The following is a 21,618-nucleotide window of genomic DNA, read 5'->3' as shown; positions in this document are numbered from 1 at the left end:
AGACTCCCCCTGCCCCCACCCCGGCTTCCTGCTGCCCCGCCCCTCCCCTTTCGCAGGCTCCTCCCTCCTAGCCTCGAGCCCCTCCCTCACCTGCATGACCTCATCCAGGTGGGCACCTCCCCACTTGCCTGAGGGACACCCCCCCACCCCCGGCCTTCCGCCCCGTGACCGCCATCCCCGACGTCCAATTGCCTCCCAGCTCCCAATCCAAGCGCCAATCCGCTTCCGGCCCCGCGTGCCCGGCCGCCCTCCGCTCGGCAGGCGGCCAATGGGGAGGCGGTCCAGCGAGCCAGGGGGCGGCGGAGCCCCCGCCCCTGCCGGCGTGAGGGAAGGGCGAGCGGGCCAATGAATGGGCGGCGGCGAGCGGGCGGTGCCTGTGTCCATGGGGACCGCGGGGGCGGGGCTGGGCTGCGGGCTCTGCCCCACCCGCCTTTTGTTCGCTGGGTGCGAGCCGGGCGGCCGCCAGTGCCGGGCGGGAGCGGGGCAGCGCGCGCAGGTGAGGGCTCGCGCCGGGCGGGCTGAGGGGCTCCGCGTGCCCGGGAGCGGCATTGGGGGTCCGGGGGGCGAGAGTCTGAGGGGGAACCGCCCCCTCCCGCCCCGCCCCACCCCGCCGTGGCGAGGGCTCAGGGCGGCGCCTCTCCCGGGTCAACGTCGGCGGGGGGGCGCAGCGGTCCCGGCTCCGAGCCTCGCGGGCAGGGCCCGGGGCGGGGGGGGATCTCCGTGTCCGGGCCCCCGTGCGGGGCGTGGGGGGGGTTCGGCGTGGGGGGGGGAAGGGCTCCGGGCGGGGCGGGGGGGGTTCAGCGTGGGGGGGGGAAGGGCTCCGGGCGGGGCGGGGGGGGTTCAGCGTGGGGGGGGGAAGGGCTCCGGGCGGGGCGGGGGGGGGTTCAGCGTGGGGGGGGGAAGGGCTCCGTGCCCGGGGCTCCGGGCGGGGCGGGGGGGGTTCAGCGTGGGGGGCTCCGTGTCCCCGTGCGGGGCGGGGGGGTTCAGCGTGGGGGGGGGGGCTCGGGGCGGAGGGGGGATTCAGCGTAGGGGGGGCTCGGGGCGGGGGGGGTTCAGCGTGGGGGGGGGAAGGGCTCCGTGCCCGGGGCTCCGGGCGGGGCGGGGGGGGTTGTGCCGGTTTGTCTGGGGTCTGGCACGAGCCAAGCGGCGCACGAGCAAAGTTGGTGCAAGTCTGGGGCCGGGGCGGCGCTGGGGGCGGGGCGGGGGCGGGGGCGGGCCCGTGTCTGTGGCCGCGGGCCCGCGGTCCGTTCGCCGGCTGGCGATGGGGGCTCGTCCCTCGCCCAGGAGACGCGTTCCCAGCGTGACCGCTCTCGCCGGCGTTTAACGCGCCCTCCGGTCGCTCCTGATCAAGCCGGGGCGTCGCTGAAGGCCATGCAGGCGCCGTGTGTATTTAATGCCGAGAATCCGAAGCGCGCTCCGACCACCCTCTGCAGTCGCCTTGGCTGGAGCGTCAGGTTTGCCGGGTTCCTGCTAAACGTCCAGGGAGAAGTTGCTTTGCACGGAGAAACTGGATCCTGATGGGATCTGGAGCGTGAGACGCCTTGTATCTGTTTTGCACCCAGAAATCTATACTGTGCATTAAACCGAAGGGACGCCTGCTGCTTCTTAAAGGCAAGTGGTGTAAACTGGAGTTGTCTTGGGTTTTCAGGCTTAATGAGCTGTTTTATAATTCGGGAAATCTTGGTAACAGGCAGTGCAGCTTGATTTCCTCTTGAATGCCAAATTACAAAAATCACTGAGCAAGATGTTCTGCAAATCCACTTCAGCTGGTCCTTGAAATTACACTACTGTTGTTGTTGTTTAAAGCTCAAAATGGGGGTTTCCTGTTTGTTTGCTCGAGTCTTGCTGTGGCTGTTGATTCCTTGGCAGCAAGTTTGAAAATTGTCTCCTTGGCTGGCCTTCGGTGAGAGTGGGATCACTGCTCTCCTGATTGTTATGGGAGGAAGGAGGAGACAGCGTTCAGACTCAGCTCTCCATATGCTAACATAAGATGACAATTTCTTTGAGGCCTGAGCAACATGCACTTAAAATTGTCCCTCTCTATGTAATTGACAGTGCAGTGGATCTAGTACAACCAGCTTTCAGGGTGAAGTTGCAGTGTGGCTGCTTATCAGCGTTTGACACATTCGCTTTCTGAGGTTGCTGTATACTGTTCATGTATTTGTTATAAAATGATCAAACATGCTTTCTTGATTCACATGCAGTGAGTGTGTGACTGATGCGTTTTTTCTTGTGAAACACAAAAACTGGTGCAGGCAGGGTTTGGGCATTTGGCTCCCAGTGTTTTGAGGTCTTTGGAAGGAAGATCCTGTACAAGTGAACAGTGTTGACTCTCTTTAATGAAATTGCCTGATTGGAGTCCCTTGTAGTCACATGGCTTGTAGTGGTAGAGGCTTGATTTGCAAGCAAGTTGACACTTAGATTGCAAGTTAAATTTGTTTGCCATGCAGTTGGCTAGGTAGGCTTGGCCTACACTTGAAAACTCTGTTGGCATATCTATGTAGGTTGGGGCCTGAAAAAACCACACCCCAGTGTAGATACTATACAGCAATGTTGATGGAAGTAGTTCCGGGAGGAGGTGGCCCTCCGCTGACAGCAAAACTCCTTCAAGAAGGCTGTGTCTACACTGTGTCGCTGTGCTGGTCTAGTCTTCTTGGTGTGCACATACCCTCAGTGTCCCTTGTTGGTTTTCAGAGCGCATGCATGCTTGATCTCGGCAGTATGGTGATTGCACAGTCTGTCACATCCTTCAAAGCTGAATTTGGGACCTTATAAATAGGTCCCTATCAAATTCACTGTCCATTTTGGTAAATTTCACAGTCATTTTTAAAATCCATGGTTTCAGAGATTTAAATCTTATGTTTCATGGTGTTGTCACAAAGCATGGCTATGTATTAAAAAAAAATATAAACCTGTAAAGCCCTTAAGGTAGCGTTTCTCAAACTGGGGGTCCCAACCCAAAAGGAGGTCACAAGGCTATTATTGGGGGGGGGGGAGGGGGGAAGGTTTGCAATATTTTCACCCTTACTTCTGTGCTACCTTCAGAGCTGGGTGGCCGGACAGTAGCAGCTTCTGGCTGGGAGCCCAGTTCTGTAGGCAGTGCTTCTGCCAGCAGCAGCACAGAATTAAGGGTAGAAATACAGTGACACCCCTCACCCCCCCACAATAGCCAGGTTTCACAGTGGAGACCAGATTTCATGGTCTGTGACACGTTTTTCACGGATGTGAATTTGGTAGGGCCCTATTTATAAGAGCTCGAGCCAGTTTGTTATACTTTGCAGCACGTTGGAGTAAAGTAACTTTAGAGCCCCAAATCTTGTGTGTTCTCATCTTATTACCAGAACTGTCCTTAAGTGAGAGGGAGTTAGTATTGAGTATGAAAGTAGGCAGGACTTTGAGTGTGATGGTGAGGAGTGAAGGAATAAACTCAAACCTCATGTGTGAGTGGAAGGTAAAAATGGAGGACATGAGTCTGCAAAAGGAAGGAATCCATGGGGTAAAATTACAAGCATGTTCAGTCTGCCATGCTGCCGGGCTTTGGGGGAACCCTGGCACTGGTAGTGGAGAGGGTGTTCTAATTGCATTACTAAATGATTAGCTTAATTAATTAGGTTTGCAGCAAAGATGAAGGGACAATGCCAAAGTGTTGCTGGGAGTTGCCTGGGGGGAAAAAACTCTTGTATAAGGACCCTGAAAAGAGAATCTCAGTAGAAAATTGCTGCCATAAAATCAGTGTGAACATGTATTTGTAAATGCCCTGATGTACTTTGCTCTCAGTGGGGAGGGTGCATATTTAATTATATGGTAAATACAGGGAGAGCTGCATGAAGGGGAGTCAGGCAGCGGTGCTTGGTGCTGTCCATAACAGAATATAGACCTGATTGTGCATTGTAAAAGTCTGAGGGCTTGTTTCTTCTTGAAATGCTACATTTGTGCTGCTATAGTTCCTCAGTGTGAGGACTCACTACAGCAACAGGGGGGGTTCTCCCATCCATGTTATAATCTGTACCTTATTCCCTGATAACCAGAAACTTCTATACTTAAACTCTGTACCGTTTACTTCAACAGCATCTTAATAAAATTATTTAATCCACCTCCCAGAGAGGCGGGCTAGGTTGTTGGAGGAACTGTCTACATGAGGGGTTAGGCTGGCTTACCTGCATTTCTCCGGGATGTGAATTTTTCACACCTGAGTGACGTAGCTGAGTGGATTTAACTTTTGCATGTAGACCTGGCCTCAGACTATTCTGTTGTTGTGAAGTAACTGAACACAAAGCATTGTGTCTTTGCACTTTCTGTTCGGGGCTGATATCCACCCCAGTGCGGAAAACTGACCTAGCATCTGGCATGGAAAAAGTGGTGGGTGGTGGGAATCTAGAAGTTGGTGTGATGCTGTACCATTGATTTAAACCCTCTATTCTCAGTGAATGTTGTAGCAAAGCCTGCTTAGAACCAAACTGCAGAAAATACAAGATGCATGTGAAAGATGAAACTTCTTGTGCTTGTGGTTTTCTTGGGTAGAAATTAAGTTTGGGAAGAGCAAAAGAAATAAAAACATCTTTTCACAATAATACCAAATGTTCTGAAATCGGCCGGTGTCCCAGCATTCTACGGAGTATTTAAAGTTGCTCTTTTCTTCTAGGCCAATAAATTTCTCAGTTTGGAGAAAAAAGAAAAGGAGTACTAGTGGCATCGGATGAAGTGAGCTGTAGCTTTTGAAAGCTTATGTTCAAATAAATTGATTAGTCTCTAAGGTGCCACTAGTACTCCTTTTCTTTTTGTGAATACAAACTAACACGGCTGCTACTCTGAAACCTGTCAGTATGGAGACTGGCAGTGCTGAGAATGTGCTATTTATTTCCAGGATCTCCGTGTCCATGTTCTGAATTCTCAAGGAGGGCAGTGTTCACCTGGGGTGTATTCCCAGCAGGCAGAACAGCATATTCCTTCACTGAGGTGGATGGCAGGATTGTGAGCGTTTTGAAAGAGGAGAGGAGGCACTTAAGTGTGTTCAATTGCTGGGGCTGTGTCTTGGGAACCTTTTGAAATGAGTCATGCTGATCTCTGCCTGAAGGGAAACAAAGTGCCCACTTGTGTTTTAGCTCCATGGGTCTCTAAAAATATGTTGGGGGTGACGTTCGTGAGTACTCTGAGCTTGTGGGTCAGGTGTTAGTGCATTCAGGGTGACTTTCAAGTCAAGCATTAACAACTCTGGCTCTGCCAGTCTCAGTTAAAAAGCAAAGGATGTCAGTTTTAGATGTGAAGTAGCAGGTTATCTGTGTCTTGCCCACGCTGCACCTGCTTGCGTGCCTGATTAAAGTAGACATGTTCTTGCAGAGAATGAGTGAGCTCCAGCGGGTAGGGTAGTGACTCCTGGATTCTATTCTCAGTTCCAATATGGACCCTCCATGTGACCTTGGATGAGTCACTTCTTCCCCTGTGTCTGTTACCCCATCTGCAAAATGGGGTACTGATGCTCAGTTGCCTTTTCTGGAGCACTGTAAGAGCTCCATCAAGTCAGTGTCTCTTATCCCCAGGCGCATCAGTACTGGGGCTGGAAGAGCAGGACTGGGCCAGGGAGGTTAAAGAAGGGCAGAGAGACTAAGGAGAAGCTGGAAGGAGATGTTAAAGGCATGATGCTACTCACATGTGTTCTTCTGTACTGGAATCCCCTTGAAACTCCCACTAGCAAGCACTTGCTTGCAAACTCGAATTCCCCCAACACCCTGTAGTGTAGCTACAGACGCCCATGAGCTCTTGAGTTCCTCTGGTGTGCCCCAAGAAGTAGCAGGCCCTCTGGGAAATGCGTGACCTTTTCCTATTCAAATACTTGGACCTACAGCAAGTCAAATCTGTCCCTCATTTCTCCTGCCTTTCTAACCACAAAACAAAGGTTCTCTCCTGTCAACTACTGGAATGGATGGATCTCTGCACCTAGATCCATCCCCTGCCAACAGTAGATCCCTTCCACATGCAGTTGAATGAAGCTATTCAATGTTTCTCTGCACCATCTTTCTCTGAAATCCTTCCCTTCTTCTAGAGGCATTGATGCTAAAGCTGAAGTAGTTTTGTCCATGTGCACGACACAAGCTCTTCTTGAAACAAAACCTTTGCTTGAGCTATGAAGACTCCATAGTGCTTCTACTTGTAGCTAATTCCTGCACTGCAGTGTTAAGAGCAGGTTGTGTAGATCCAGCAAACCCACCACTGTGCCCTGGAGCAGCTGGCACCCTGCTTCTCTGGTATTTGTGCTACTTGTTCACCTAGAGTGGTGAAGCCATAGCGCACATGGTCCTTCCACCTGTTAATGAAAGCCCCGTATCCCAGCTTAGAGGTAAAGTTCAGAACCCTGCAATGATGCTGTTTGGTTCTTTTACCATTGGAGACGGTAACTCTGAGGGCGTAAATGGCCTTGTTATAGTCTGACTCTGCTGTAATGAACCAAAAAAAGAAGTCTGTCTCCAGCAGCATCTTTGTCCAGACTTTTTCTCCACCTCTGAGTGTTGATGAAATACTGGAGTGAAGAAGTGCCAACACCAAGTAGCCATCTGTGCACTTTCACTCACCTGTCAGTTTGGGATTGGAGAATCTCTAGCTCTCTGTTCCCATGGGTGTTAAGAGAAGTGAGAATTTCCAGGTGGATTTAAAAGCAACCATCTCCTTTTCGGTGATTGGATGGAGCCTCTGCTTTCCAGCTGTGTTCCTAAATGGGGTTGGCACGACATGGAGATCCCTGTCACTTGACCAAGGTCCCTGCTGTTTGTAATAGAGGCAAAACACTCCAATAGATACGTTCATTCTCTGATAATGGATTTGGAGAGGTTTAAATGTCCATTTTCATGTCCTTTGTTAATGTTTATTGAATAGACTATAAAAGTACAGAATACCCAATTAAACTGTCTTTGTACATCCTAAATCTGTAACTATTCATCAGCTTGGAAGGGTTCCATAAAATGTCATGGAAATACTCATTTTACTGCAAATTTGGTTTAAGTGGGTTTGGCCATTAAGCTATAGGAATGCAAAAGCTTGTGGTTTGAAATGGCTTTTTTTGTGCTTTGCAACTTCACATTTGTCTTACGTTTTTTTAGGTAGCTGGGTTAATGCGAACAAATTGCTTGGGCCATTTTGGGGAAAACTAGTTAAAAAATGCAACTTGAATTATGGCATGTAGGAGAGTGGGTCCCAGTAACCTCCCTCTCTCAGGCTTGCCAGAGAGTCCATGCAAAACAGCCACTGCGCTTCAGCCACTTTAGAACAATGGATTTTTATCTTCTATTGTCTCAGCAACCCATGAGTCATGGGTGTATCCTCCCCAAGTCAGTTTCTTTCAAACAGGGCTATCAAAATAAACTAGCTCTGAGAGTGTCTCTACACAGCCCTTGCAGCGAGCCTCCCAGCCTGGCGGGGGGGGGGGACAGGGACGGGAACCGGATGTGAGGGACTTAGGCTAGTGGGTCTCGTGCTAGTGCTCCAAGAATAGCTGTGTAGACAGCGCTTTGAAATTGCAGCTCAGGCTCTGAAGCCCACCCCCTTCCTAAGTCTGACCCAGGCTGGATGGCTTGCTTCCACGGGCTGCGTAGAGATACCCTAAACACGCAGTCAGGATTGACAAGACTAGTGCTTAACCTTTCCATGCTTTCAACCAGCAGTCTTCCAGAAGGAGGGCTATGTGGCTAGTGAAAACTTAACTTGGCAACTTGCTGGGTGTGGGGGTTGGTGCCATGGATAATTGTGTCAGGAAGAACAGACTACTTCTGCCTGCTCATGAGAACAGGGTATTGGAAGCCCCCAGAGTCCTCGCAGGCCTGGACCATGCCAGTGGTGAAGTGGGGAGAGTTTTAAGTGTTGCAGTCGTAGTTCTGAAGAGCTCTCTAACCCCATCTCCACCCCCCCTGCCCCCAGCAGGGTAGTGGTGTAAAACTGTAAAGGATTTAAAAACAGACGTATTAAACATGATGACATCTCTCCAAAGTCACCTATGTCATAAGCCCACTAAAGCAACACCATGTCTGTCTCAGAGGAGTCTCCCCAGCAATGAGCAATTCTGCACAGCTGAGGAAAAAGGCCACTTCCTTCAGAACTGAGGGGAGCGGAAACTCCATTTATAGCATTGTTGTCAGCAACCCATTGTTGTCAGCAACCCAATCCTGCTGGTGCAGAGCTGCATTTCCAGATGCACAAAAGCATCTTTTTGGGGAACGCTTGGAGTAAGTTGAACACCACTTGAATCCATGGTCACTTCACACAGTTGAGAGGTTACAGCTGTCTCTCATGTTACAGCTTCCCCAGTGCTTAGCTTCCAGTTGGGAAGGTCAGTTGCTTCTACCACCTCTGAAGCTGATTCTCCTTCCTTATAGTTGCAGACCTTGAACAACTTCCCCTCTAGTCCCAGGCAATATTTATCCTTGATAATGACCAGTACAGAACTAACTGCTTTAGCAGGCTTCCCCCCACAAATCCATGATCAGGTTCAGGAGCTGGGATCAGTAAGGTTTTGATGGTTGTGGGGCTCTTCCAACTTTGAGTTTGGTCCTGTTGCTTCTAAAGTTTATCTCTAAGCCTCTGTTCTTCTTGTGCTGTGTAGGATTTGGCTTTTTACACTTTAGCTCTGGATCAGTTTCAGAAGACACTTGGTCTTCCATAGCACTTTTATCAGAGCTCTTAAAGCACTCCACAAAGGAAGGCAAGTACTTTCATCCCCCTGTGGTAGATAGGGAAACTGATGTCTTTCCTACATTAAAAAAAAAAAAAAAGTTGCACAGATTTAAGTGTCCACACAGTTGTTTGCATCAGTTTGTTTGTTTCTCTTCAACCAATTCTTAATTGAGGTCAGCCAAACCAAAAGAAGTCGCTCTTAAATCTCTTAAATCAAGCATGTCTATGCAGGGGTTAGTGGTGGTGTAACAATCAACTTAACTCCCACCCTTTAAATTAATCTGATACAACTTTCTCCCCCGACAAGCCCAAAAGCAGAGTGGTGCGAGATGCCCAAGAGGTGGCAGGACTGGAAATAGAACTTGTCTTATGACAGGTTTCAGAGGAGCAGCCTTGTTAGTCTGTATCCACAAAAAGAAGAAAAGGAGTACTGTGGCATCTTAGAGACTAACAAATTTATTTGAGCATAAGCTTTCGTGAGCTACAGCTCACTTCATCGGATGCATTCAGTGGAAAATACAGTGGGGAGATTTATATACCCGGAGAACATGAACCAATGGGTGTTACCATACACACTGTAACGAGTGATCAGGTAAGGTGAGCTATTACCGGGGAGGGGGAGAACCTTTTGTAGTGATAATCAAGGTGGGCCACTGTAGCTGACTAAAGCTTGTGCTCAAATAAATTTGTTAGTCTCTAAGGTGCCACAAGTACTCCTTTTCTTTTTGCAAAACTTGCCTTCTGACTCCCGGTCTAGTGCCTGATCCACAAGATCGTTCTGCTTTTCACCGTTGGTGCAGGTGCACCAATTGTGGGTCTGATTAGAGACCTTTGACTCTCACCTTCATGTCTGAGAAGATTTGTGGCTCTTTCAGAACACTGGCAACCCTTCTGTAGTTTCATGGGGCCAGTAGCTCTTCACCAAGTTCCTAGCTGTCATCTTACCTGATCACTCTTGTTACAGTGTATGGTAACACCCATTATTTCATGTTGTCTGTGTATATAAATCTCCCCACTGTATTTTCCACTGCATGCATCCGATGAAGTGAGCTGTAGCTCATGAAAGCTTATGCTCAAATAAATTGGTTAGTCTCTAAGGTGCCACAAGTCCTCCTTTTCTTTTTCCCCCATCCAGTGTGACACCACACAGCAGGTGGTTCAGAGGAGCAGTTGGAGATGATGATTATGTGGGGTAGCAGGAGTATTGTATCTGCATGTAGAAAAACTGGCAAAGGAATCTCAAAACCTGACTGAAGCAGCTTTAAAAGGGGGTGTAGTTGCACAGTGGCAGTCACCAAAACAAAACGCAAAATATTTCAGGAACTTGGAACCTTTGGGATGTGGAATAAAACAAGTGTGGCAGGGTCAGTGAAGAGGGAATGAGTTGCTTGTCTCTCCTTTAAGCAATGTCTACACTAGGAAAAGAGGAGTGTTTTAACATGTTATCTAATGTCATCAAACACGTGTGACAATCCCAGTATGGACAAGGCCAGGTCCTAGTTTAACACATTAGCTGGTCATGGTAAGTCCTATTGGGGAAGCTTCCCTGGCAAATAGCAAAGATCTGGCTTGGCTAGATTGGATTTCCTTACCAGTTCTTGACAGTAATGGCTGAGAGGTATTCTATAGAAACTAATGTTTGTGCTCTTGCAAAGGGAGGTGCTTTCTTCACTGACAAATTTAAAAAAGTCTGCCCTACTTTGCTGTTGTGATTGCTCCTTCCTGACCCTGGTGTAGCGTCTAACCAAAAAGCACATTGCAGGTAGCTGCAAGTCCTGGTTCTGACTGTTTTACTGATCTCATCTAAAGATGTAAATGTTTTCAGGCATGAGCTTGCCTGGTCTAATTAGCTTGTCAAACTTCAGTTGAATGTCACATTAATTTTGGAATCTGAAAGTGCTGGGGAAATGTTTCAGGTTAGGCATGTAAGCTGGTAGCTGGAATAGAATTAGGTTTTGTATGATCCTTCTCATTCTCTGAGTATCTGAAAGTGCTTTGCAGTAAGAAATAAGCTATGGTAGTGAAGGGTGCAGGTAGTCAGCAGTCATACATGACACAGGAGGAGTTGGACTTCTCTTCACTGTCTTATGTGCTTGTTGTGTGGCTTTGGGGAGACATGGACCTGCCTTCCCAAAGTGCTTTGGGATCTGTGGATGGAAAGCATAAGTAGTAAATGCTTCTTAGTAGACAAGGGCATTAGGACCCATTTAGTGAGGGAACAGCATTAGCTGGGTGATGTGGGTTATTGGCCTCTCTCCTTGGAAAGTGCTCCTAATGTATCTTCTGTCCTTCAGAGCAGTTTCAAAAAGACCAGAGAACTGATCTTCTGTTGCAAGTATTCTCCACTGTCTAGGTTTTTGCCTCATGCCCGTCACCTTAGTATCTGAGGATCTCTAGGGCAGGGATCACCTATGACCAATCTGTAAAGCATCAGTGGTACTGCATAAATAGCCTTGGTTGAAATGGAATCCGTGATTTTGTCCTAGGATGGTCTAGTGCTCCCCACTGAAACCTACTGATACTACAGGTGTTTACAGAATAAAACACTCCTGTGTCTGCAGAGCAGGAATTTCCTTTTCAGCACTCAGACCTCTTTTGAAACAAGCACATAAGTGACAAGTGCAGTTCTACCTTTGAAGTTTAATATGCAGCCTAGGAATATTGCTGTGCTCTTGTCTGAAATCTCGTTGACAAACAGACCTCCCACTTCTCTTGTGTAGGAATAATGTATATTTCATAAACTGCTGGGCTGGGGAAACAGTCCTCAGACACAAAGATGTTTCTAATTAGATGGAGGTTTGAAATATCTTTCTAAATCTGCCATCCCTGATTAGTTTTTCTGCAGATTCTGTCAGGCCTTTAGGCATTTCATAATGCTTCAGTCACTTTGTTCTGAAATCATTTCTACAGAAAGGGCAGGGGGTGTGGCATTCAATCTGAAACTCTTAATACAGATGTTGTCTACAGATGTGTTTGCATCATTAGCCCCAGTGCACTGAGAGTTTTGGCTTCTCAGTACTTAAACCAAATGTGTCTCAAGGTTCTCTTCAGGATGTTGAGTGAGAGACTTTGGTTTCTGCCCACTCCTGAGGCAGGATGGACAGCCAGGTGAAAGTGATCTGGGTTGCTAAATGTTTTTTGAATATTCCACACCTGGTTGACCAAAGCCATTACCCATGAACAGCTGTAAAAATAAATACAAACTGGGCCTGAGATGTTGAGGCAGCATGGCCCTGGGAGGGAGAGGGGGGGATACTGGTCTAGAAACTGAAACTAGAACCCTGGTTCTACTGTGACCAAGGGCAAGTTGCTTCAACCCTGCCTCAGTTTCCCAACTTTGCCTTCCCCTTGTAAAGTGCCTTGACATCTCTGGATGAAAAATATTGCTGGTGTTTGGCAGCAAGCAGTGGCGGGGGTGGGAGACCATTTCCAGCTCCGGAAAGATAATTCTTTCTCCAGCTACGCAATGAAATTGGAAAGGGTGAACTCTGCTCAAGTTTTTTTCTAGTGCACTGAAGACAAATGAGACTTGTTAACAGATGAGTGTGGCTGTTGTGAATTCTTTGAAGGCTCATTCGGTTTTGGAAAAAACTAAATTTCCTAATTAGGATCCGCATATGTCAATTGCATCATTTTGCTAGCAAACTTGTATAAGAAGCGTTCCCCTGCCCTTCTTTTGTGGAAAGTGCCTAGCTGGCAGAGGGGAGATGGGGGGTGGAAGGGGGAAGCTGTATAGCTTTCTGCGGGTGTCACATCTGTCTGCGGCTGCTATATCGGGAATGTGGAGCCATGCTGCCTTTGGACTCTGTTGCTTTGTGGCATTGACTTACTAGGGCATATCACGGCATGAAGTGCATTTGCTTAACTGGTGGTAAAAAGACCTTTGGCCAATTTAAACAGCTGCCTAGTAATCACTCTGACACGCAGGCAGGGCACTAGTGGCAAACCATTAACTTGCTCGGACAGGCTGGGCGTTGACTGGTGTTGGTTATAATTTCTTATGAAACATCTGAACTCTGCAGATGTAATGCGGTTGAATATAGAAATGAAGTTAGGACCCCAAATCCTTTTGTTTTCTCCCTCTTGAATGCCTTTCTTGGCTGTAAAATGGGGAGTGCACTACAGAAATACTGTATTTTTCTCGCCATTATCCAAGCTGGAAATAGCACGAGTGCCTCAAAGCCTAAATTTAAAGCCTGCAATTATTGTGATCTTAGGGAGCTCTTTGTTCATAGATTTTATTACTTTTAAAAAGCTATCTTCTCCAGATGGAGTTACTGTGATTAATTGTATTGTTTTGGAGTCACGGGCAGCTCAAGCAAGCATGCCAGAATCTCCTATTCATGGGCAAATGGCAAGTTCTCTCATCTGTCCCACTGATATTTCCAACAAGAACAAACGGGCATTAATGAGAGAATCTGAGCATGTAGAGTTTCTGTTCCTGAGGTTTGATGTTGGTTTCCTTAAATGAAAGTGGGACAGTTGTGGCAATTCTCTGAAGGGACCCGTGTCTACTGATTACCTGTTTTTGGCATCTGAAGCACAAAGGCTCAGGCTGTGTAGAGGAAAGCCCAATACATGCATGGGGGTGCCTGTTCTGAGCTAAAGCCATTATGAGCTTGTAACCACAGAAGAACCCTTTGGTGGGGTTTGTAGGACTGACTTCTACCAGAGCTCCTGCAGAGTTGTGGGGTGATCTGTGGTACATTTATTAGCATGCCTGTAGATTCTTTTGTTGGGTTTGAATTGCTTTCTCTAACGTTTTCACCTTAAGAATAAATGTGCTTGCTTAGAAAGAGCTGTGTGGTAACTTACAGCTGCGGGTGATTACTATTCTCAAGCTCCGAAAAACGTAAACAACAAAGTGTAAATGCTGTACTGGTTAGACAATTTGGTTTGCTGGGGATATCACAGTGTTGGTGGGGAACTGTACAGCCAGGACAAATCTCTGACCAGCAGTGAGAGAGATGACGGTCTCTGCCTGAGAGAAGCGATGGCTGGGTGTCCTTGCTGGACCACGGAGGGAGACTGTTTTGTCACAGTGTAGGGCAACTGCACCTCTATTAATGCCCACTGAGACATACTAAGATGCATTCTCGTGACCTTAATGACCGAGAGAAATACACTCTCCAAGGTGCCCATCCAGGTTTTTAGAGAGTGTCTGCCAGCATGGTGTCAAGCACTGAGCCAAGTGCTATTGCTTGTTTCCTTCTGATAAAACTCACCGAGGACAGCTGAGTTCAGCTACTGCTGATTTCTCCAGGAAATGTGACTGGTGAGAAGGAAGCTGAGCCCCGTGCTGTAGCGCCAACGGTGATTTCCTGCACCAGAAGCTGTGTCCCCAGGAGAAGACCCAGCTTCTCCTGCCAACGAGAGAACATCCTCTTACGCAGAAAGGGTTGCTATTAAACTTTAAAATCAAATGCCTTTCCTATCGAGGAGCACAGATGGCTCATCCCGATCCTACACAAGGAGTAGCGCTGAATGTGGTTTCGAAGAGGCCGTGGGAAATGCCAGGTCTATTGTGCATCTAGGGGTAATCCCCGAAGGCTGCCTTCGGGACTGAGGGATACAGCCTTATGGTGCTCTGTGCAAATGGAGGAAGAGGCGACCCCTGCCCCAAAGAGCTTAGTCTGCCACATCTTGGAGGAGATGGGGAGCACTTGAAAGCTAGGTGACTGAGGGGTTGACAGGAACACGCTTTGTTAGTGGCATCTTTATTTTTAATTGCCTTTGTTTTAAACCCCTGCCTAAAACTTGCCCCTTTGCTATGTTTTTGAATGAATCCTAGCCATGTTATATTTCTGTATACCACTAACCCCCTAACCTCTTCTGTTTAGTTTCAACCCTTGCCTTTTGCTATTAAATATCTAACCCTAGCCTTTCTATGCTGCTCCGTGTAGAAGAAGGATACGCTTGTGGTTAAGAGTATGGACTGGGACTCGAGAGCTCTGGTTTAATTTCCTGCCTCTGCCAAACCCTCCCTGTGGTGTGCACGGGCAAATTGCTTGATGTCTGTCTCTGTCCCCTGACTGTGCAATGGGGTAGATCTTTCCTCTGTCTATTTCTGCCTCGATTAGAAGTTCCTTTGGGCAGGGTCTCTGTTCTGTGTCTGAGCAACACCTAGCTCAAAGGGATCTTTTGGTGTTGCCATAGGACAGTTCTGCAGGTCTCCAGACTTCGATGTACCTAGAACATGTTTGGATGGGGGTTCTAGTGGAGGCAGCATATCTGATACTTGGATCTTGTCTCCACGACTAATTTCAGCTGGGCTTGTAATTGAGCATGGATGGGTCTAAATCCAGCTGTGTCCCTGCCCACCTCGAGACTAGGAGTTGGTGGCCTAAGCTGGCGCATGGTTGTCTTTCTGCAGCTGGTCTGGCATGCTTCTTTCCACCGCAGTGTAGCTGGACAGCCCCTCCCTCCCTTGTGCTTCTGTAACTGCTTTGTCTGATACTCTTGCCAGCTCTCTGTGGCAGGACAGGGTATGATGCCAGCAGCCCATGGGGCAGCTCTGTGTCCTGCTGGGCATTCCACATGTACCGAGGCACTGTTGGCTGGCCACGCTTTCCCAGAATGCCCTCGTACAGCACTTGTAGCTGCATAGTAGGTGTGGACGCACAAATGCGTTTCATCTGTTCTTGTGCAACAGAAGCTGCGGTGTGCATCACCAGAACTCCGTGTAACTGGGGCAGAGTGTTGCAAGTGTCTTTGGTGGACAGCTGAAGAGGGGACCGCCTCGAACATCACACCATGGAGTTTTGAAGATGAGGTGCATTTCCTCCGGGGGGTGTCACGTCTGCTCCCAGGGTTTTGGCTGGCTGCTCCTCTGTGCCTAACTAGCCTCTCCACTTACATGCTGACGGTTGGGCCCCATATTTGTTTTCGGGGATGTTGGGAAGTCCCCAAGCACAGCTGACTGGCTTGGAAGAGCTGGTTTGCGTCCAGGGATTCTCTCCGGTTTATATCAACAAAGCTGATGTCTTTCCCAAACATCTTGTTAATGGGAAAGCAGGTCAAGGGGCGAGGAAAGGGCTTAACACAGAAGCATACACGTTTAATGTAATTTTGCCTCTAGTTATTCTGATGTAGTAATTATCAGAGCCTTTGGATTTTGCTATTAATAATGGGGCATGCATGTGCTATTATAACCAATGAGACTGGTCCCTGTTGACTCTTAACCTTGGGGAGGGTGATGCTGCTGTCAAAGTGAAGATGCAGTAATGGGGTGGCTTCAGGTTCTTAACCTGGGAAGAGAGAGTGTGGGATGGGAGGAAAATAGAGGGAAAGGGAGTGGCTTCCCTTTTTTTACACGTCGAACAGCAAAAATATATTAGCAGGCTTATGAGAGCCCACGTGGTGCAACAGGTTTGGCCTGCAAGGGCAATGGAATAGTTATGATTCAAAAATGGAAACTTCTGCAGTGACCTCTTTCAGCCAAACATACCTTCGGAAGTGGCTGACAGAAGGGTGTGGGAGGGTGCTGTGCGTGGTGTTCTCAAAGAATATGTGCATGCTTCTAGTGTGTCAGTCACCTTGGCGCTCTGTAAAATTGCTAAAGATTCCTTGGACCTTCCCATTGGGAAAAGAATTGGCATTTCTTTATGCGCACGTGGTAGAGTGGAATCAGGTTAGCTGACTGGGGTCTAACCAGCTCCCTGTGGTGAAAGGCCTGCTGATTGGTCTAAAGCAGCAGTGTCCAATAGAAATTCAATGCTAGCCACACTTGAGGTTTTGAATTTTTCTTATTAGCCACATTATAAAAAAGCCACATGCATTAGCCACAATTCAATAGCCTATTCGCCACATGTGGCTAGTGGCAAACGTATTGGACACCGCTGGTCTAAAGATTGCCCTGATACAGTATTGAGGGTGAATGTAGCTGACTTGTTTCATGATTGCCCATTGTCCCCTGCTACAGCAGTACTTAGCCCACGTTGCATGCAGGCCAAGAGGCCAGGTTTGACTGGTGTCCCAGTCAGCTGTGATTGCAGGAGTGCTTTCCCTGCTGCATGGGAGGTGCTGCCGAGTGTGTGTATACCAACCATGTCCCGCCCCACCCCACCCAGTGTTGTCAGGAGTCCCTGCCTTCCAAGCAGTGGTGGCAGGAAAGAACATGCATAACACTCCACCCTCCCCCCAGATTGGGTGGAGCAGGGAGAGGGCATGTAAAGTGGAGTTTCTCAGCCACTCAAGGATGGCCCATGTGAGGGTGTTCCATGGTTACAGCACTGCACATGTCAGGGCATCGCACCCTATTACTGCATGTCTCCCTGACTCTCCATTTTAGGATAAACCAGGGGAGTAGCACGTAGGGGCAGGAAGGTGACTTTTACCTCTGCCTATGGCATTGGTGAGACTGCTGCAGGAATATTGCGTCCAGTTCTGTTCACGTTTTATAGGATGCTGATGGAGAGGCTGCTGAAAAGAGCCACAAAAATGATTTGAGGTCTAGAGAAAATGCCTTCCAGTGAGACTTAAAGAGCTCAATCTGTTTAGCTGATCAAAAAGAAGGTGATTTAGAGTAATAGAAGTATCTTCATGGGAAGAAAACACCAAGTAGTAATGGGGTCTCTAACCTAGCAAAGAAAGGTAGAACAAGAACTGATGGCTGGAAGTTGAAGTCAGTTAGAAATTGGGCACAGATTTTTTTCAGTGCAGGTGATTAACCATTGGAACAAACTGCCAAGGGCAGTGGTGAGTTCTTAATCTCTTGATGTCTTCAAATCCAGCCTGGATGCCTTTCTAGAAGAGGCTTTAACCAAACACAAATGAATGCATTATTGTGCTCAGTAACTGGGGGAAATATAATGTCCTCTGAAAAACGAGCCCCTCAGTCTTGGATCATTTAATGGTCCTTCTGGCTTTGGCATCTCTGAAATGTCTCTTCATGGCTGAGTTACTCACTGCTTCCAAGGCTTAATCCAATGGAAAATATCAGCATGAGACACAATAGAACAGGCCGATCGGCTGCTTGTGTTAAGCATACCCACGAGTACATATGGTGGTGAGATAATGCCCTGAGCTGCATGCTGTCTGGCAGATGCTGGCTCCCTGGCCTTCCCTTATGTGGGGCTTTTGCTTCCGTGTGGCAGAAAGCAGAACAACTTGCAGCAGGTAAGGAAAACATGCAAACAGCTAGCACGGTGGTGGCCCAACAAATGGCCATTTCAGCTCACCATTTGCTGTGTACCTATAATAACCAGACTTCAGCAAGAGACCTAAAGGAGGCGGGTGTGTCTCAAACAGCTTGCAGGAGGATCGTGTACTCCACTTGCTGGGGGAAGATAATTGTAATGACCAGCACTGTGCATATTCTTAGAAGGGGAGAGTAGTGGAAGCTATTAATACGTAACACCTTGTCATCGTATGATAGGAGGTGCTGAAATATTACAGCCTGAACTTGACTTGAGTGTGTGGGGTTGTCAATAACTATTAACTTGGGTAAAGCCAAGGCACTTCCAGGGTTTGGAGAATGCATTCATCTCTTGCATCTGTTCTTGTGAGCTCTACTGATGGAGAGCTGCAACCAAACAAAACAGGTAACTGCAGAGAAACACGCAGTTTGGAGGGTGCCTCTTGGTTTGAGCTGAGATTTGTGTGAAGGAATGCATGAGAAATGCACACACCACTGTGTGCATGAGAGAGGATGCTTTGTAGTAGCCTTGTATCAACAGTCTTGGAAATGACCTTTGCCTCCCAGTGATGGCATTTAAAAATTACTATTTTGTAATAACCTCCTCCAGTCAGCTGGCCCGTCTCCAGAGGCCCCTTCTCATCTTTCTGGGCAACTCGGAATGACGTTATCCAAGAGCCTGTTGATCGTTGTTCATCTACCTGACATGGGAAGCTGGGGGAATGGTTCCAGTACAGTATGAACATGCCAGGAGAACAGAGGAATTCATTTCCTTTGTTTGCATAGATAAGGACAGAGCTAGCAGAGTGGGGGATGGGGAGGGAGGGAGTGAATCGAGTTCTGCTATTTCAGCTTTCTTTTAAAAGATCACTGCTCCGTAACACACGAGTCTCCTGCTCATTAAAGGTCCCTCCGCTCCCTTTGAATTCCTCAACTTTCCTTCCATGTCAAGCCTCCGTTGAAATGATTTAAGCTACCGAAGGTCTGACTCTTTATATATTTAATGCTTTTATTTTTCATTGATGCTGGTGGAATCTTGAAAAGCTGTGCTCTCTCTCTCCCTCCCCCATCCTTGTTTCTCCTTCTGGGAAGGGACCCCTTTCATAACCTCAGCAACTAGTCTTTTATAGAGCACTGCATTTGCTGTGCCTTCCATCTGAGCTTCATTAGCTGTAAATTATTGCAGTTATTGTAAACTTTTATAAATTATTGTAAATTTTTTTAGGAGGAAAAGCAGTTTTGACCTGCTCCTGCAGTTAACCCAATCTCTGCCTTAGAGAGTGGCATAGGAAGGTGTGGACAGGGCCTGGACATGCTTCTTGACCCCCTTACAAAGCAATATGGGCTCCATTCAGACCTTGCAGATCACCTTAGAACTTAGGCAGTGCTTTAGGGCCACAGTTTTAAAAGTACTTAGGTCCCTGGGCACTTCTGAAAATTCCACCAGAGCTCATGGAGTTGGGCATGTCGTGGGATAACACCCATGGGAGTTGGGCACCTAGGCACTTTTGAAAACCCCACTAGGTACCTGTCTGCATCTTTAGGCACTTATATACAGCCCTTAGACACTTACCCCTTGGAGGGAGGTGTGGAGAGATTGTGTTAAGTGGCGTTCCAGGGCCACAGATGCTGTCATGAGATCCCAAAGGTTTCCTGGCTTCTATACCTCACACAGAGGATTTGACTGGTGCTCCAGTCGGGGTTGCTTTACGTGCTTTTGGGACACCTTCAAGGCCAAATTGTATCCCTGATTATTTGCTGCAAAGTTAGGGTTCATTGCAGGACAAAACATGTCCTGTTTTTAATCCCCTGTTGTGGTTAGTAAGGTGTGAATGCAAAGACCTGCTGGAGACCTCTCCCACTGCTGTGGGCTGAGGAAGGGGATGGCAGGCCAGGTCAGGCCACATGAAGTCGGAAATGCTGGAGGGGCTCATGGATTCAGGACTGCCCCGAGTCAATCCTTGGCATTGTGATGGGCAGAGTGGGTGGTGCCCCCAAATGTGAGTGGATTCAGTGGGGGTGTGTGTGTGTGTAAGGTCAGACAGGCTGAGATATGGGCTCAGCACTAAGAAGAAATTGCTTTCTGTCTAATACTTCCCCTGTTGTGTGAGGGGAGGAGATAATCAGGTGTGATAGACTCATCTGACCTCTGGGGCCTACAGATCACCTCCAGGAAGTGTGAGAATTAGACATGTAATGCCCTCTGCAGGTTGGGATTTGGGCTATGACTGACTGTGTGAACATGGAGTTAAAAGGGAAACTCTTCTCCTTACCCTAGGTGTGGCACTGTTCCTGAGGGCTCTAGAGACCAGCACTTGTCTATAGCATCTTTCTCTCTTCCCTACTTTCTGTACCTCAAGTGTTATCTAATTTGCTGGTGGGAGGATTTGAGATCACCTGCCTTAAAATCTGTGCCTCTTGCTACATGTGTTTGTGCCTTAAATGCCTCTTTTAAAGGCCTGAGTATCTAATTGCATTTGCTCAAGCTCATCCCACTTGTGCCTCACTGTGAACAATGATTCCTGAATGGGGAGAGCAACAGCCCTTCTGACCTTTTGTTCTCTCCCGGAAAATGGAGGGGCTGCTCCTTTGCCTGTTCCCTCCCTCGCTCCTTCTGTAGGGGAGGGCAGCTGGCTTTGGGTTTGTTCTCTATGTAGAATGTCAAATGAAATCCTAAAAACTCCCAAGTGTGGGGAAACTGGGGGGGCTCCCCCCTCTTAACACCATCTTACCCAAAGGTGTGTTTAAAGTTACTGGCCTGCCTCTGAAGGGTAGTGCTTTAGGATGCTCAATGTCAACACTTTTAGTTTGAAATCTACTAAAAATTCTAAGCACAAAGTAAGATTTCTAAAGCGTAACTAGACTGTCTGGTTATGGCAGGGTAACCCTCAAACACCATGGCTCTTCAGCCTCCAAGTGGAGCAGATGCTTAGCAGGATTCTCTGTGTTGTCCAAGGGGTTAATGTAATATCCCTGAGCTTCATTTAACCTATTTTAGTGGTTAGATAGTGCTCTGGTAAGCCCTATGTTCTTAGACTCGCATCCTTTTAACTGGAGCTGGCAGTTCTGGCTTTCAACATTGGCCTGTGATTTGAAAGGAGGGGGGGTAGAATGTGGTCTCGCACTCCAGTATGGGGGCACAGTGTCCTCTTGTTGTGCCTTGATATGCATAGCTCCTACCCTTCAGTCCTGCACCACCCCCTCCTCCCGCCCATGAGAAGCTGGCTGAGTGATTTGAGCCTGACAACTGGAAGTGTCATGACCAGGAGCTGAGCATCTCTGGGGATAGGTTGTTTTTTATGCAACAATATTTACGGCTTCCCTGCTGCTTTTTTGGGGTCACTCAACAGTAAATCAGTTTAAAGTTGGAACTCTAATAAAGATTCTGCTGCCTGCTCGGCACAAAGAAAGGCAAGTTTATCTCAGGGAGCAAAAGGAAAGGGCCAGACGCAGGCATTCGAGCTGCAAATAGATGCATATTTATTGGAGACTTCCTTGTCAGACGTTATCTGTGCAAAGATGAAGCTGTCTGGATGTAGATCAAATAACTTTGGAGATATGAGGCTTCTAGTCTCTCTCTCTCCAGCTGTAGCTTCCTCTGCTCCTTGTCAGGATTCTTAACTCCTTGACTCCAGGATTGTAGCAGGAAAGAATTAAACCTTTTTAAAAAAGTCATTGCTCTTGGGGAGCGGATGGCTAAACCATCTAGCCTGACCTGATACTTGGTTCTGTTTTGACACTCTTGTGCCCTTAAATAAACTTTGCACATCTAGTTTCATGTCCTCCCGACATGCGCATGGAATTGGCCAGTCTGGAATCTCCAT

General features: G+C 47.9%; 1 protein-coding gene across 3 annotated transcripts in view; it reads left to right on the top strand.

The window, feature by feature from the left end:
* The first annotated feature begins 398 nt into the window (after positions 1-398).
* Positions 399-21,618, top strand: part of JUP (junction plakoglobin) — a 50,617-nt gene continuing 29,397 nt past the window's right edge. Inside the window, exon 1 of one of the 3 annotated variants that reach the window (XM_084615449.1) lies at positions 399-496. The gene's annotated coding sequence lies outside the window, so the exon portion shown is untranslated. Of the gene's footprint in view, positions 497-1,274; positions 1,612-18,683; positions 18,777-21,618 lie in introns of those variants that run through there. The other 2 variants (XM_084615450.1, XM_084615452.1) reach the window with 2 other exon arrangements.

This window comes from Lepidochelys olivacea (assembly GCF_965140295.1).
Source record: "Lepidochelys olivacea isolate rLepOli2 genome assembly, chromosome: 27".
Classification (NCBI taxonomy): Eukaryota; Metazoa; Chordata; order Testudines; family Cheloniidae; genus Lepidochelys; species Lepidochelys olivacea.
The sequence above is the reverse complement of the archived record's forward strand: the minus strand, read 5'-3'. Positions and strand labels throughout refer to the sequence as shown.